Source organism: Camellia sinensis, chromosome 7, assembly GCF_055761805.1.
Source record: "Camellia sinensis isolate YWXY chromosome 7, ASM5576180v1, whole genome shotgun sequence".
NCBI lineage: Eukaryota > Viridiplantae > Streptophyta > Magnoliopsida > Ericales > Theaceae > Camellia > Camellia sinensis.
In genome coordinates, this window is record NC_138967.1 from 131,074,048 (window position 1) to 131,091,786 (window position 17,739).

Genomic DNA, 17,739 nt, shown 5'->3' on the forward strand with positions numbered 1-17,739 from the left:
GAATTTGGATCAACTGTTTTTTTTTTTTTTTTTTTTTTGGGTAAGTACCTAAGTTAAATTTATTGATTTTTTTTTTAAATTATTGCTAGAAAAGTTACTTTTGGCTATTTAAGCTAAAAAAATTATCTTTTGATTTCATTTTATTTCGATGACAAATAAAAAAAGAAAGGGAAATCCGTATTTCACAATTGCTAAAAATGTCATATCCTACTTTATTTTGTCTTTAGTGAAAATTTTTAATTTTCAATTCAGACGCATTAATTTTTTTAGCAACAACTTTATTCTAAAAGGTAAAGGAGTTACTAAAAAAATAATTGTCAAACTAGTCCTAAACAACGAAACAACAATTCTATATGTACAAAAAAAAAAATTAAATCTCATAATAGGTCACATAATACTCATAAGGGTGTTTATCTCACAATGGCACTTATTATTTTCAAGTATTATGTGATTCATTTTGTTGCAATATCTAAGAGAGAGAAAAAGAGGATATTATATTGTGTATATTTAATATCATGTATCTTACAATACAATGAAGATGCCTATATATAGGCAAGGTAAGAGTGAGCAACAAGAAAGCTATGAAAAATATCCTAATATGATAAACTTAGTTACAACATCAAATATATATATAGTGAATATAATATATATATATATATATGTATATATATATATATATCATGTTCACTAACAGCCTTCCTCAAACTCAAAATGCTTGCAAAGAGGGCAACTAGAGTTTGGAAAGAAAAACTAGAGAAAATAAAATAGAATAAAAATAATAATGTTGAAAAACAGTTTATGGTCATTCCAAACCATTGTAGAAGCAACCGAGACTAATGTCGAAAAACAATTTTTGATCATGACGGACCATTGTAGGAGCAGGGCCAGAGCTAATGCCAGGAGATAGAAAATAGTTTTTGGTGAGGTGCCAGACCGTTAAAGAAGAAGCCGATAACAGAAGTTTGAACCGGAAAAGAACCATGTGTGCTAGGAGGAGGCTTAGGTAGTGCGCCAAGGGAGCAGCTTAGGGAGTGAGTCAAGGGGGTGACTTAGGTGGTTCGCATGGTATGACCATGCTTACCATGATATAGGTATAATACCCTCCCTGAAACTCAAATAGGTTTAAAGATAGAAACCTATTTGAAGTTAAAGCAAAGGGACAAACAGAGTGAAGAACTGCAGAGGAACTTTAAGGAACTTTGGCCGGTGATGAAGGAACATAGAAAAACCAACAAACAGATAAGGAGATTACCACAAAGTGATATTGAAAGGAAAATATAGCAGCGGAATGGGTTAAGGTCCAGCGGACGGCCAAGGCAAGGTTACCGGCCGCCAATAAGGAAAAGAACACAAAGAGCATAACCTATAACTCTGATACCATGTTAGAGCATCTCCAACAGTGCATCAAAATTTTCACAAAATTTGAGTAAAAGGTCCAATTGATATCAAGTGCTCCAACGGAGGTTTTTGAAGCTTCATCAGAACACCAGTCTACCGGGAGGACGACCGGGCTGATGTTCGGTCAGTTGACTGGCCAATGTAAATTTTGCAAAAATTTTTGCCTTCAGGTGGTCATCTAGGGGGACAATCGAGCGGATGTCCAGCCAGTCGACCAGCCAGTGTAAATTTTTCACAATTTTTTGCCTTGAGGTGGTCATCCGAGGGGACATCCAATGGTGAAAATCTAACGACTATGAATGGTGATTTGTTTTTAGGCACATCCATCCTCAATCTAATGAAAGATTTGAGAAATCCTAGATTTGTTGAAAGATTTGGTGAACTATTAGAGCAGCAGAAAGTAAGTTTTTTCATCAAATTTAGATTTGATGAAACAATTGGTTAACCATTAGAGATGGTCTTACAAAATCTAAAAGAGAGAAAGAGAATATTATATGTATATTATGTGTATACTTAATATTATGTATCTTAGAATACAATGAAGATACCTATATATAGGTTAGGTAAGAGTGGGCAACAAGAAAGCTATGGAAATATCCTAATACGGTAAAACCTAACTACAACATCTAACATATATAGTGAATATATTTATTTTATTTTTTTTGATCAACCAAAGAAACTTCATTGATGGTGAAAACCATACAAGAGTACAAAATACATCAATAAAGGAAAAACAAAAATAACTACACAAAAATAACTACACAAGCATCACAGCAAGCCACTACAGATCATAACAATGTTAACACTGCAAGGCACACCAACTCATATGCACCGTAGCTACCCACTGCTAGTGAGATACCAACAGGGCAGCAACCACAATAGCTACAGAACAAAACTTACCCACCTATCCTCAGTCAGACAAAATCAACACCAACCATTACAAGCAAAATCTGACCTCCCTAATGTTTGAGACAACAAGGTCATGAACAGAAAAATGGACACCTTTCAAACTTGATTTCGCCCACATTGCCACCCTTACCTTCACAAGCTCCTCAACTTTAGCAAAGTTTGGTATATGGTCATTAAATACATACTCATTCCTTACATTCCAAATAGACCACAACATGGCAAAAGGTAATATCTTCAAAATCTGTAATTCCAATTTTCTAAACTTCACCCTTATCCACCAATTCAACAGGCCCTCCACATTTGTAGGTGGTACCCAACTAATTCCCCACCAATCCAATAGGGTTGACCACATCTTCCATACTTGGGGGTAGTGAATCAGCACATGAGATCTTGTTTCCACCTCAGATTTGCAAAAAGAGCACATGCTATCTTCACTACATCTAATGACCCTAATGTTGGGTAAGAAACCTGTTGTTTTGACCCTACCTTTCCAAGCTAACCAACCAAAGAATTGTGCTTTTAGTGGAGCTGCATTTTGCCACATCCACTTGGCTACTTTTAGCCTAGGTCCACATTTGGCTTCACACAAATTCCTGACTGATGCAATAGAAAAAAGACTTGAAGAAGCAGCCTCCCAAGACAAGTTACCAAGGCTATTTAAACTAAGATCTGGTGCTTTTGATAGCCAGCCTTGTAATCTTGCAACCTCCTCCTCTTCCCAAGCTAGAAGAGTCCTTATAAAATTAAACAACCAACCTCTAGATCTCTGTCTTCTTCGAACAAAATCCTTCAAGGTTCCTTCTTTATCCACAGATAAGCTATAAAACCTAGGAAATTCCTCCTTAGTTTGAATGTTCATATGCCACATGTCAGACCATAAATGAATTCTACAACCATCCCCAATCCCTATCTTTATATTAGTTACATAAAAATCATGAAGGGAAGAGTTAGACCTCACTACTTGCAATATGTCACTTCAAATCCTGGATACCTTCCTATCTTCTTCAAAATTCCAATCAGGTAACCATCTTCCCCCTTGTGATCCATACTTGCTAATTAACACTTGCTTTGACAAAGCTTTGTCATCCACCCCATACCTCCACCACCATTTCAATAACAAAACCTCATTCACCTCCTTAATTCTCCTAATGCCTAACCCTCCTTGCTCTTTTGACATTGACACATCCCCCTATTTAACCATATGCACCTTTCTCTTCAGATTGGACCTTCTTCCCCCCCTCCCCCTCCCCCGCCCCCCGCGGAAAGAAAAGAAGCTTGTAACCTATCGATCACCTTGGCCACTCCTTTTGGAATTAAATATAAAGACAAATAATAACATGGTAAATTTGACAATACCGACCATATCAAAGTCAACCTACCAGGAAAAGACAAAATTTTCTTTTCCATGATGCCAACTTGAACTTGATCTTATCAACCACTGGATTCCACGTCTCTTGCTTTTTGGGCTAGCACCAAGAGGAAAACCTAAATACTTTAGAGGTAGCTTTTGACTTGTACTGTAACGCCTTCAAAATAATACATAAAACCCAACTATTAAACATGCATTGATATAAGAGAAATCAACCATTTGTATTCATCAGAGTAGTTCTTTCTACAGTATTACATGTTAACAACAAAAGCAAATGTCCTACGGGCTTACAGCTTTCCAAGTCAACACTTGGTTACACAAAAAAAGAGTACTAACTCTATACAAAAGGAGCCCTTGGCTTGATGTACATATAATACAAACAAATAAACAAAAAAAAGAGTCTTTAACTTTCATCATCATCCAAGCTATGTCCTTGGAGGTGGCATGCTACCTGTACCTGAAAATAATGTCCCATATAGGGTGAGCCAACGCCCAGTAGAGATATGCTAAACACAGTATGAGCAATAACTAAGACATTAGCAAATGATAAATGTTTAATTTCCATAAATCAATTCATAACCCATTTCCATTACACGGCCACTATGTCCATGTTTCATTTCATTTTCCGTTCCCATCCAATTTCCCATTTACAACAACGGCTCAGAACCTGGCCAACAATTTCCATGTGACAGTGACTCATATTAAACGTTTCTCATTACACAATAGGTAAGTCTACTAGCTATATCCACATCTCAACAGATAAGCATACAAGCTATATCCACACTTCAACAGATAAGCATATGAGCTATATCAACACTTCCACAGATAAGCATATGAGCTATATCATCACATTATCTGACAAGCATATGAGCTGTATCAGTGGAGTCCATCCCCTATCTTCTCCCAAACAACATCCGGTTTAGAGGTCCATCCCCTATCTTCCCCTAAACCGTGGAGTACATCTCCTATCTCCTTCCGCACACACAATGTATATACACATAGGTCATATGCACAATCAAGCAATACATAACGTTAATGTATTCTATTAATCGTCATACTCTATGACACATCCGATTGATTAGTTTTAGCTTGCCTAATCATCATGCATTCTCTACAACAATCAAAACTACCCTTCACCGGCAGCCCAAGCAATTATTTCTAAACAGATAATAAAAGCTCCAACAGATAAAATATCAATGTTTTCAAAAGTGAGCGATTAACAAATCCAACTCCACTATGCTACCATATAATGAGTTAATTTCATTACTTCCAACCCAATTCCAAATACCGACACTTTTCCCAAATTAATTATACCAATTAATTTATACAACAAATTAGGGTTTTTACCCCTTTTTCCAATATTAACCCAATGGTCCGTATACCAACATCCAACATCAATGTTCTTATTTTGAAACCCAAAATACACATTTTAGAATCAAAATAATAAACCCTCTTTTAATATTTTGAAACCCTAGGTCCCAAATTCTCCCAACTTCAACACTTTATCAAAACAACCGAAGATCTATGTCAAAGACCATAAGAGTGAGTTGGAATCCCTACCTCAAATTCGGAGTTCAAGGGAAGAAGATGAAGAAACTCAACGTGCTCCAAAACTCAATATTTTCGGATCAACACGAACCCCTCGACGATCAACCCAACTTTTGTAAAGACCGAAGGTGAGGAAATCACTCCTACTATATCAATTCCTAGAGAGAAGGGAGTTTCTAGAGAGAGAGGCTCTCAAAATATCTTTTTGGAATGCAAGAGAGAGAAAGAGGAAGTGTAGAAAGTGATTCAAAAATGCCCAGCTGCCCTCTGTTATACGACATTCCCGCTCGAGCGGAAAACACAGCGCTCGAGCGTAAAGCACAAAAATCTGGACACGCTCGAGCGCAAGAAGGCCCGCTCGAGCGTCAAGACACAAGAATAAAGTACATCCGCTCGAGCGCAAAAACCAATCCGCTCGAGCGTAGAATTCCCTTTCCCAGGACTTACACCAAAACCGCACTACCCGCTCGAGCGCCAACAAACCCGCTCGAGCGCTACCCGCTCGAGCGCAAGAAACCCGCTCGGGCGTAGAAAACACATCTGCAGAAGTTTTGCAGAGACACGAAATGCTGGAAGGGTGCAAACCCCACTCAAGCGCCAGAACACCCACTCGAGCGGATAACCAAAAACAAAACTCCGCTCGAGCGCAGAATGACCCACTCGAGCGCAACTCCAAAACCTGGGCAATAACACTAGAGACCAAAACCCATCCTGCCTATTCGAAACATGCCCAACACATCCTAAAAACTCAACATATGGAATTAAAGGATGACCACAAGGTATACAACCACCAACTTCACGGAACCAAAGTCCGGAGCACAACGAATACAGAAAGGGAAGACCGGGATCGCCATAACCTTCCCCCCTTAAAGAATTTCGTCCTCGAAATTAAATACAGGTTTTTCAAAAACAAGATTTTCTCAACTCCCAACATTATTACAATGCGAAATTTAACAACTCGACCCATTACCGGTCTTTCCATCTCTATTCAAGAGGCAATCTCACAATATGTAAAAACACATATATTACAAGTGCATCATTAACATGCATTCCTCTTCCATTTCCAACCATTTCCAACATACATGGTTCACAATTTCATATCATAATCAATATTCATGATACACCTCCAGTTCTATAATATAGCCAATATATGCAATATTACAATCAACTCCCATATCAAGGCAAGTTCTACAATATTTTCATAAACCAAAACATTCACAATGTTTTTCAACTTAAGACATTTTTAATGCTCTTAAAGTTCATTAATATTACAAAATCTCATTACATGGTTATAAATCAATAAACAAGTCCGGATATTTTTCGCAGACTTCCAACTCGCGTTCCCAAGTGGCTTCCTCCACTCCGTGATGTTTCCACAAAACCTTTACCAAAGGGATGGTCTTGCCACGCAGGACTTGATCCCGCCTATCCAAGACCCGAACCGGTCTCTCTTCATACGAGGCATCCTCATCTACCTCTAAGTCGGTCCAATCTAACACATGGGATGGATCCGGTTCATACTTCTGAAGCATACTTACATGAAACACGTTATGCACTCCGGACAACTGCGGTGGCAAAGCCAAACGATAAGCAACCTCCTCAACCCTCTCAAGGATCTCACAGGGACCGATAAACCGAGGGGATAACTTCCCACTCTTTCCGAACCTCATCAAACCTCGTCTAGGTGATATTTTCAAGAAAACATGATCACCTATCTCAAACGCCAAAGGTCTCCTCCTACGGTCAGCATAACTCTTTTGGCGACTTTGGGCTGTAACAAGCCTCCTACGGATAAGCTCAACTTTCTCCGTCGTCTCCCTAACCAACTCCGGACCCAACAAAGGTGTATCACCCACCTCGGCCCAACAAACTGGAGACCTACACGGTCGGCCATACAAGGCCTCAAACGGTGCCATACCGATACTCGACTGAAAACTGTTGTTGTAGGCAAACTCCACCAAGGGCAAGTGCCTCTCCCACGTCCCACTAAAGTCAAGGACACAACCTTGAAGCATATCCTCAAGGATCTGAATAGTACGCTCAGACTGACCGTCAGTCTGAGGATGATAAGCGTACTAAAGGTCAACTTAGTACCCAAGGCACTCTGCAAACTCTGCCACAACCTAGCAGTAAAACGAGGATCTCTATCTGAGACAATCGTCACTGGGACCCCGTGCAATCTCACTATGTCCCGAACATACAAGTCGGCGAGATGATCTACCGAATCTCTCACGCGCATAGGGATAAAGTGCGCCGACTTTGTCAACCTGTCTACAACCACCCAAATAGCATCACTACCCCGCTGAGTCCTCGAAAGACCTGCAGCGAAGTCCATAGTGACATGCTCCCACTTCCACTCGGCAATAGGCAAGGGTTGCAACAAACCCGCTGGCCTCTGATGCTCAGCCTTCACTTGCTGACAAGTAAGGCACTTAGACACAAAAATCGCTACATCTCTTTTCATACCCCGCCACCAAAACTGGCGACCCAAGTCACGATACATCTTAGTGCCTCACGGATGCACCGCAAGGCGTGAATGGTGAAACTCTCGGAGTACTTCCTCTCGGCAAGACTCCGGCACAAACAAACAGTCTCGGTATCTCACACTCAGGTCAGGATACACCGTCAAACCCTTCTTAACCTTCCCACTGGAGAACTTCTCTCGAAGAGATTCTGCCTCAAGGTCACTTCTCTGTGCCTCTAACACTCGAGTCACAAGTGTAGGCTGCGCAACTACAGAAAACAAGGCCGCAGCCTCAACAGATTCGCCCAGAAACAAATCAAACTCGCCAAGTGCACCCAACATCTCCCACTCCCGGATGGCTATACAAGCTACATCACTAATGGATTTCCTACTAAGGGCATCGGCCACAACATTGGCCTTTCCTGGGTGATAGTGCAACTCAAAGTCATAGTCCTTAATGAACTCCATCCATCTTCTCTGCCTCAAATTCAAGTCCCTCTGTGTAAACAGATACTTCAAATTTTTATGGTCCGAGAACATCTCGAACCTCTCACCATAAAGGTAGTGCCTCCAAATCTTCAAGGCAAAAATCACTGCCGCTAATTCTAAGTCGTGTGTAGGGTAATTCTTCTCATGTATTTTCAACTGACGTGAGCCATAAGCTACCACTTTCCCCTCTTGCATCAACACACAACCCAAACCCTCTCGTGAGGCATCACAATAAACCGCATAACCCAACCCTCTCTCCGGAATAATCAAAACCGGAGTGGTGGTCAATCTAACCTTCAACTCTTGGAACGACTTTTCGCAAGTCTCACTCCACACAAACTTGACCCCTTTTCGCGTCAATCTAGTCAACAGCGAAGCTAACTTGGAGAAATCCTTCACAAACCGACGGTAGTACCCAACTAATCCCAAAAAACTACGGATCTCAAACACACTCTTAGGCTGTGCCCAATCTTGCACTGCCTCAACCTTGGATGTATCGACAGACACCCCTTCCCCGGATACCACGTGGCCTAAGAACTTGACTTCTCCTAGCCAGAACTCACATTCCCCAAACTTGGCATATAGCCTATGGGCTCTAAGTAACTCGAGCACCACTCTCAGGTGTTCCTCGTGCTCCTCCTCCGATGGTGAATAAAACAGAATGTCGTCCACGAAAACGACCACAAAGTGATCTAAGAATTCCCGAAAGATCTGGTTCATCAAGTCCATAAAGACTGCCGGCGCATTGGTAAGCCCAAATGGCATCACCAGAAACTCATAATGGCCATACCGCGTACGAAATGCCATCTTCGGAATATCCTCCTCCCTGACCCTCAACTGGTGGTAACCCGATCTCAAATCTATCTTAGAGAAACAACGGGAACCCTTCAACTGGTCAAACAAATCATCTATACGGGGCATAGGGTACTTATTCTTAACCATAGCCTGATTCAACTTCCGTTAATCGATACACAATCTCAAGGCACCATCTTTCTTTTTAGCAAAGAGGGCCGGTGCTCCCCACGGTGAAACACTAGGCCGAACAAAACCCTTATCTAACAACTCCTTAAGCTGAGTCTTCAACTCACTCAACTTGGCTGGGGCAAAACGATAAGGTGCCATAGAAATCGGCGCCGTGCCAGGAACTAAATCAACAGAGAACTCTATCTCTCGGTGAGGTAGCAAACTAACAAGGTCCTCGGGAAAAACATCCAAATACTCACAAACCACCCTCAGTAACACAATCTGGGTCTCATCACACTCACCACTCATGAAGCTAGCAAGTAGACCACTAAGCTCACTCTGCCCTCGCGGATCATACATCGGTGGCAACACACTACCAACTCGATCCCCCAAGAAATGGAAACACTCCCCGCTCAAGGTACAAACCGTGACCCTCTGGCGGTAGCAATCAATAACGGCCCGGTATGACGATAGCCAGTCCATACCTAAAATAACATCAAAGCCCTTCATGGGCATAACAACAAAGGGAAAAGGAAGCCTACGGTCGGCGACCTCTATATCACAACCTCTACATCCGTGTTTCAAAATCAATTCACCCCCAATAGGTGATACTACACAAATAGGAGATGCTAATAGTGCTAACTCCAACTCCAACACAGATGCAAATACAGCAGATACAAAAGAATGAGACGCACCCATATCAATCAACACACTAGCAACCGAGTTGCAAAACAGAAAGGTACCTCTCACTACTGATGGAGCCGGTACTAGGTCCTGCGCGGTAACAGCATACACACGCCCTGTAGGCCCCTGGTCAACCTGCTCACCTCTAGGAGCAAAAGACTGCTGCACTGACTAGGATGACGAAGCTCCCAGATTGGCCCTCGAGGCCTGCACAGACTGAGCTGGCTGACAACTCTGCGTCTGCCTAGAACCAGACGCTCCCGAAGTGGCACTCAACTGTGGGCAAAACCTCTTCAGGTGCCCAGGCTGATCACACTGATAGCAAGACAAAGGCTGGCCCCTGCCCTGACTCTGGCCCTGAGGTCTAGCTGAAGAAGAAGTAGCTCGCTGACGCCCTCCCTTCTGCGGACAAACCGAAGACTTGTGACCCAGCTGGCCACACGCAAAACAAGTCAAGCCTCCTTGACTACCTCTCCCAGAGCCCGCACTCGGCACTGGAAAGGTTGACCTAGCCAAACCACCCTGAGACTGCTGAGGGTTAGAACCCATCTGTCTCCTGCTATCACTCTGACCATCTTGGCTCCTCTTGGAGCCTCTCGGCCCCTCATCCTCCTCCTGCATCATGAGCTCCATATGAGCTGCAGCATCCACCAAACGTCTATACTCTCGAATAAACGATCCTCCAACCCTCAACTTGAGTCCATGCCTTAACTTTCGCTCAAACTCAAAGCAACGGCATTCCTCGGACGCCACAAGTTCAGGTGCAAACCTAGACAAACTAGTAAAAGTAGCCTCAAACTCGACTACTGACGAACCCTGCTGTTTAAGCTGGCAAAACTGCTCCCTCAGCTTTTCCCTAGCAGCCGAAGACAAAAACTTCTCCTGGAAGGCACTCACAAACGCCTCCCATGCATTACCAACACGGCCCTTCTCGTACTTCCACCACTGACCCGCATCTCCCTTTAGTTGGAAGGATGCCAAGGTCACCTTTAAAGCCCCGTCCTCGATGCCAAGCATCTCGAACGTTTCCTCCATCTGTTCCAACCACTTGTCAGCCTTAAGTGGCTCTTTCGGATCCCCAACAATTTCGTCCGGGTTAGACCGGAAGAACTCCCTCTTCAAGAAAGAAGGTCCTGCCTCAGTAACTTGATTCTCAGCTCTGAGGATACCCAAAGCTCCCGCTATCTCTCGGGCTAAGGCGCCCATAGCCTGCTGACCCGTTGGCTCAGCCACATTGGCCTGACCAACTCCCTCCTGCATTGCTGGAACGTCATCCGATAAAGGCATCTCCTGCCTACCACGCCTACCAACGCCCTCGTCCTGACATCCTAATAAAGGTAACCAAGACTATTAGCACATTCACAAATGTGTCGAAGCTATAACACTCGCGTCCTAATGCATGGACAACAGTAATTCACTCCACGTAAGCACATAATCACGTAAGCAATTACGAATTTCATTTCCGGATAATGATAGTCCTGAGGCGTTACTAGAGTTCCGGTCGGAAACAGCATTGATCAAGTGCTTTTCCAACAAGACTCCCAGAAACCCAAGGATCCAATCAACATCCCAGAAACTACGTTCTATACCCACATAGTCACATAAGCATGTTATCAATTAAACACCAAGCATATGACACTACATCTAAGTCTCTATCAAGCGAGATGAACCCATTGTGATACTAATCACTTCCCACGTACCCAAAGTATTCGAACCCGATACGCTCTGATACCAAGTTATAACGCCCTCAAAATAATACATAAAACCTAACTATTAAACATGCATTGATATAAGAGAAATCAACCATTTTTATTCATTAGAGTAGTTCTTTCTACAGTATTACATGTTAACAACAAAAGCAAATGCATACGGGCTTACAGCTTTCCAAGTCAACACTTGGTTACACAAAAGAAGAGTACTAACTCTATACAAAAGGAGCCCTTGGCTTAATGTACATATAATACAAACAAATAAACAAAAAAAAGAGTCTTCAACTCTCATCATCATCCAAGCTATGTCTTTGGAGGTGGCATGCTACCTGTACCTGAAAATAATGTCCCATATAGGGTGAGCCAACGCCCAGTAGAGATATGCTAAACATAGTATGAGCAATAACTAAGACATTAGCAAATGATAAATGTTTAATTTCCATAAATCAATTCATAACCCATTTCCATTACACGGCCACTATGTCCATGTTTCATTTCATTTTCCGTTGACATCTAATTTCCCATTTACAACAACGGCTCAGAACCTGGCCAACAATTTCCATGAGACAGTGACTCATATTAAACGTTTCTCATTACACAATAGGTAAGTCTACTAGCTATATCTACATCTCAAGAGATAAGCATACAAGCTGTGTCCACACTTCAACAGATAAGCATATGAGCTCTATCAACACTTCCATAGATAAGCATATGAGCTACATCATCACATTATCTGACAAGCATATGAGCTGTATCAGTGGAGTCCATCCCCTATCTTCTCCCAAACAACATCCGGTTTAGAGGTCCATCCCCTATCTTCTCCTAAACCGTGGAGTACATCCCCTATCTCCTCCCATACACACAATGTATATACACATAGGTCATATACACAATCAAGCAATACATAACGTTAATGTATTCTATTAACCGTCATACTCTATGACACATCCGATTGATTAGTTTTAGTTTGCCTAATTATCATGCATTGTCTACAATAATCAAAACTACCCTCCACTGGTAGCCCAAGCAATTATTTCTAAACAGATAATAAAAGCTCCAATTGATAAAATATCAATGTTTTCAAAAGTGAGCGATTAACAAATCCAACTCCACTATGCTACCATATAATGAGTTAATTTCATTACTTCCAACCCAATTCCAAATACCAACACTTTTCCCAAATTAATTATACCAATTAATTTATACAACAAATTAGGGTTTTTACCCCTTTTTCCAATATTAACCCAATTGTCCGTATATCAACATCCAACATCAATGTTCTTATTTTGAAACCCAAAATACACATTTTAGAATCAAAATAATAAACCCACTTTTAACATTTTGAAACCCTAGGTCCCAAATTCTCCCAACTTCAACACTTTATCAAAACAACCAAAGATCTATGTCAAAGACCATAAGAGTGAGTAGGAATCCCTACCTCAAATTCGGAGTTCAAGGGAAGAAGATGAAGAAACTCAATGTGCTCCAAAACTCAATATTTTCGGATCAACACAAAGCCCTCGACGATCAACCCAACTTTTGTAAAGACCGAAGGTGAGGAAATCACTCCTACTAGATCAATACCTAGAGAGAAGGGAGTTTCTAGAGAGAGAGGCTCTCAAAATATCTTTTTGGAATGCAAGAGAGAGAGAGGAAGTGTAGAAAGTGATTCAAAAATGCCCAGCTGCCCTCTGTTATACGACATTCCCGCTCGAGCGGAAAACACAACGCTCGAGTGTAAAGCACAAAAATCTGGATACGCTCGAGCGCAAGAAGGCCCGCTCGAGCGTCAAGACACAAGAATAAAGTACTTCCGCTCGAGCGCGAAAACTAGTCCGCTCAAGCGTAGAATTCCCTTTCCCAGGATTTACACCAAAACTACACTACCCGCTCGAGCGCCAACAAACCCGCTCGAGCACAAGAAACCTACTCGAGCGTAGAAAACACATCTGCAGAAGTTTTGCAGAGAGACGAAATGCTGGAAGGGTGCAAACCCCGCTCGAGAACTCCAAAACCTGGGCGATAACACTAGAGACCAAAACCCATCCTGCATGTTCGAAACATGCCCAACACATCTTAAAAACTCAACATAAGGAATTAAAGGATGACCACAAGGTATACAACCACCAACTTCACGGAACCAGAGTCCGGAACACAACGAATACAGAAAGGGAAGACCGGGATCGCCATATGAACAATTCAGAATAGACGGAAACTCGTAGATCTTCTTATCATACATTCCCACACCACACACTACACTCTTGTGAAAATTAATCTTAAGCCCTGATATCACTTTAAAACATCTAAGAATCCTTTTAATAACTATAATTTCCTCCACCACAACTTCACAAAAGATTATAGTATTGTTTGCAAACTGAATATGAGAAAGCTTCAACTCAGATGGCCCAATAGAAGCACCCTTTAACTGTTCTATCTCCTTCACCCTTTCTAATAGAATGTTGAGCCCTTCAGCTGCTATGTTGAAAAGAAAAGGTGACAGGGGATCACCTTACCTAATCCCTTTTTTAGGAGAAAACGCATATGTTGGAGACCCATTCACTAATACTGAAACTCTTGCCTTGGTTACACAAGAAACCATCCATTTCTTCCATTTATCACCTAACCCAATGTTGGACATCATATAAAACAGATAGTTCCAGTTCACAGAGTCATAGGCCTTCTCAAAGTCAACTTTCGAAACAACACCCTTCTTTTTTGTATTCTTCCACCAATCAACCACCTCATTTGCTATCATCATCCAATAAAAAATATTTCTATCTCCCAGAAATGCTGATTGTACTTTACCAATAACATCTGGTAATACCTTTCTAATTCTTCTTCAGAGCAATTTAGCCAATATTTTATAAGCAGAACTAACCAAACTAATCTACCCATAATAACTCAAACCATTGGGACTATCCTTTTAGGAATCAAAGTTATAAATGAACAATTCAAGCCTTCACAATCTTCCCATTAGAATGAAATTCCTTCACAAGTTGAATCAACCCACCCTTCATGAACTTCCAGCACTATTGAATGCATGGCAAATTAAACCCATCTAGCCCAGGTGCTTTGTTTCCATCGCAATCCATAACTGCTTCCCAAGCTTCCGTATCAAAGAACTCAGCTTCAAGTATCTCCACAACCTTTGATCTACTCACTATTGGAATAGAACCTACTAACTTTGGCCTTGATGCCTAGTCTTCTTTGAACAACATAGAAAAGTGCCTTAACATTTTCTGTTTCACTTGATCAGGCCCCTCAACTCTAACCCCATCAACCTCTAGTGAATCCACTAAATTTTTTGTGAATCTTTTGTTGGCCATTAGATGGGAAAAAAAAAAAACCTTGTGTTTTTATCCCCATTTACTGTCCATTACAATCTTGACTTCTGCAACCATACCCACTCATTTTTCTTCCTCAAATTCCAAACCAAACTTCTAACCTCCGTTCTCATTGACACCTCTTGTGGTAGTAATTCTCTTCATTCAGGTCTCAAATCAAAATCATGTAATTCCTCCTATGTCATCTTAAGCTGGTGATCCACATTTCCAAATCCTGATTTCATTTTTTTAGATCACTCTTCGGAGAGTTCAGTTTGCTGACAAATCTATACCCAACCCAACCATCAATCTTTGAGTCTGCCTAAGATTTCTGCATTGTTTTAAGGAAATTAGGATATAGGGTCCAAGCATTCAAGAATCTAAATAGTCTAGGACCCCAATTCCTACCATCCTTCCTAAGTAATATAAGGTAATGAACTAATACATCCCTAGGTAAACCCCACAATTGAAACTTAAACTCCTCTAACCACCTTGGATCAATTAAGAATCTGTCAATCCTACTCCACCTCTCCCCATCAAGTGAATTGCACCTTGTAAAGCTTCTCCCTACCATTGGTAAATCATCCAATTCCATTTTTTCAATGAAGTTACCAAACTCTCTCATCCCTTTATCCCTTCTAGATACTCCTTTCCCCTCAGATAAATACCCGATTTCATTAAAATCCCCTCCAGCACACCAAGGTTTTTGGAAATCATTTTTAATCCTTACAAGTGTATCCCACAACTTACCTCTACTATCAACATCATTGGGTGCGTAAATATTTGAAGTCACACACTCAAAAAGATCAGAAGTCTTACCTAAGAGCACTATGAAATGCTTGCTGCAACAACACTCTGACATCATAAAAACTTAAGGGTTCCAAACAAACAATAAGCCTCCAACACTCCCCATATATAGTGAATATATATATATATATATCATATTCACTAACACATTCTAGGATCTCTTTCTATGCAAGTATCTTTTTTATGGCTAAATTTGTCGCCGATCTCCATGTTGAGTCTCAGCTAACATGGACTGACAATATTTCTCCCTGGCCTGGCTAGTTTGCCCAGCCTAATTATAAAACCTATTCATCCATGTTTCTTTCAAAAGAATTACGATTATGAAATCCCAACAAAATAGCTTTTGTATTTGCTGATAAATAAATAAATAAATAAAATACCCTGCAAGTGTATATCCCATATAATTAGCATAACTAGCATCTAAAATCATACAAATTCTATCTCATCAACAAGTCCAAGAACCAAGATAGAGTAATATGACATTACATTTGGGTTTAGTACTACCCCACACACACACACATGTATATATATATATCATTTCCTATACAACTATAGGTAGCTGAATAGTTTTGCAATAAACACACTAATGTAGTAGTATATGACAACGTAGACACAAATGACGGGAATTAGAAATCATCTAAAAATTTGTTTTTTATTTTTTAACTTATTGGAAGAAACAATAAGCTTGCCATTGACTATAGGAGGGTAATCCAGCGTACTCTAATCTCAGCAACTTGAACTCGATCATATCTAACTGCACACAAATATTGATGGAGTCAAAGTAAAACAAAATATACAATTCTTTAGAAAAAATTATTGGAAGATGCATGGAGATTTTATAATTACAAAAAGCATTTTGAATTTAATCATTTAAGAAAACAAAATTCAAATTTTTTGAAATGGACATTTAGATTTTTCATTTGAGAAGAGATTTGTGAAAGAGACTAACGAATAAAATAATAATTCAAATAATTTCTCTTATTGAATTAATATGTACAGGTACCTTTTGATTAGTTTTCCTTTTCAAAAAATTTTTAGTAAAGGGACTCAAATCTTAACATTATGTTTGGATTTTGAATTTTTTTGTGAGGTATCTATTATTTTTGACTTCATGTTCAGATTTATTGTCAATAGTTTTTTTATGAAGGGAAAGAACTAGAACGTATCATGTCTATCTTATGTTATGTGTTTTGTTTTGTTTTCTTACGACTACTACTACTTCTTCTTCTTCTTCTTCTTCTTCTTCTTCTTTATTATTTTTTTGGGTTAATTACACTAATAGTCCCTATAGTTTAGGACTTGTGTTATTTTGATCCCTGACTTTTCAATTGTGACACATTTGACCCTGAATTTTGAATCTTGTTTCAAATAAGGACAATTGAAAATATTATTAGATTTTTCAAGGGTAAAATCGTCAATTTGATAAAATATAAACTAATTTGATAAAAATAAATGTCAAAAAAATATTTTTAATTTTTTTAAAATTATTTTTATCCACCAATGATAAAATTATGTAAAATTAATAAAAATTACATGGTTAATTTTTTTAAATTAATTTTACATGATCATCATCCAAACACATAATAAAAATTAATTTCGTAAAAAAAATAAATAAATGTCTAAAAGATTTATCAATTTTACATAATTTTATTTTTAGTAGGTAGAAATAATTTTTTAAAATTCAAAAATATTTGTTTGACATTTATTTTTGTCAAATTAATTTATATTTTATCAAATTGACAATTTTACCCTTGAAAAATCTAATTATATATTCAATGGTCCTTATTTGGAACAAGATTCAAAATTCAGGGTCAAATGTGTCACAATTGAAAAGTCATTGACCAAAATGACACAAGCCCCAAACTATAGGGACTATTTGTGTAATTTGCCCTATTTTTTTATTTTTTAATGATTGGAATGATTAAATTTCTACATAGCATATTTGTCAAGAGAAAAAAAAAAATAGATTAAATAAATTTAGTTTATCTTACTTCATTTTCTTCTTATTTTTTTCATTTTCTTTTTATTTGAATTCACAATCCCTCCACAAATTCATGATTTTTTAACATAGCCTAC

General features: G+C 39.6%; 1 protein-coding gene across 1 annotated transcript in view; it reads right to left on the bottom strand.

The window, feature by feature from the left end:
• Window positions 1-16,098: 16,098 nt before the first annotated feature.
• The window catches only part of LOC114288387 (disease resistance protein At4g27190), a 95,526-nt gene continuing 93,885 nt past the window's right edge, over window positions 16,099-17,739 (bottom strand). The window contains exon 6 of the mRNA XM_082879384.1: window positions 16,099-16,417. The gene's annotated coding sequence lies outside the window, so the exon portion shown is untranslated. The remainder of the gene's footprint in view (window positions 16,418-17,739) is intronic.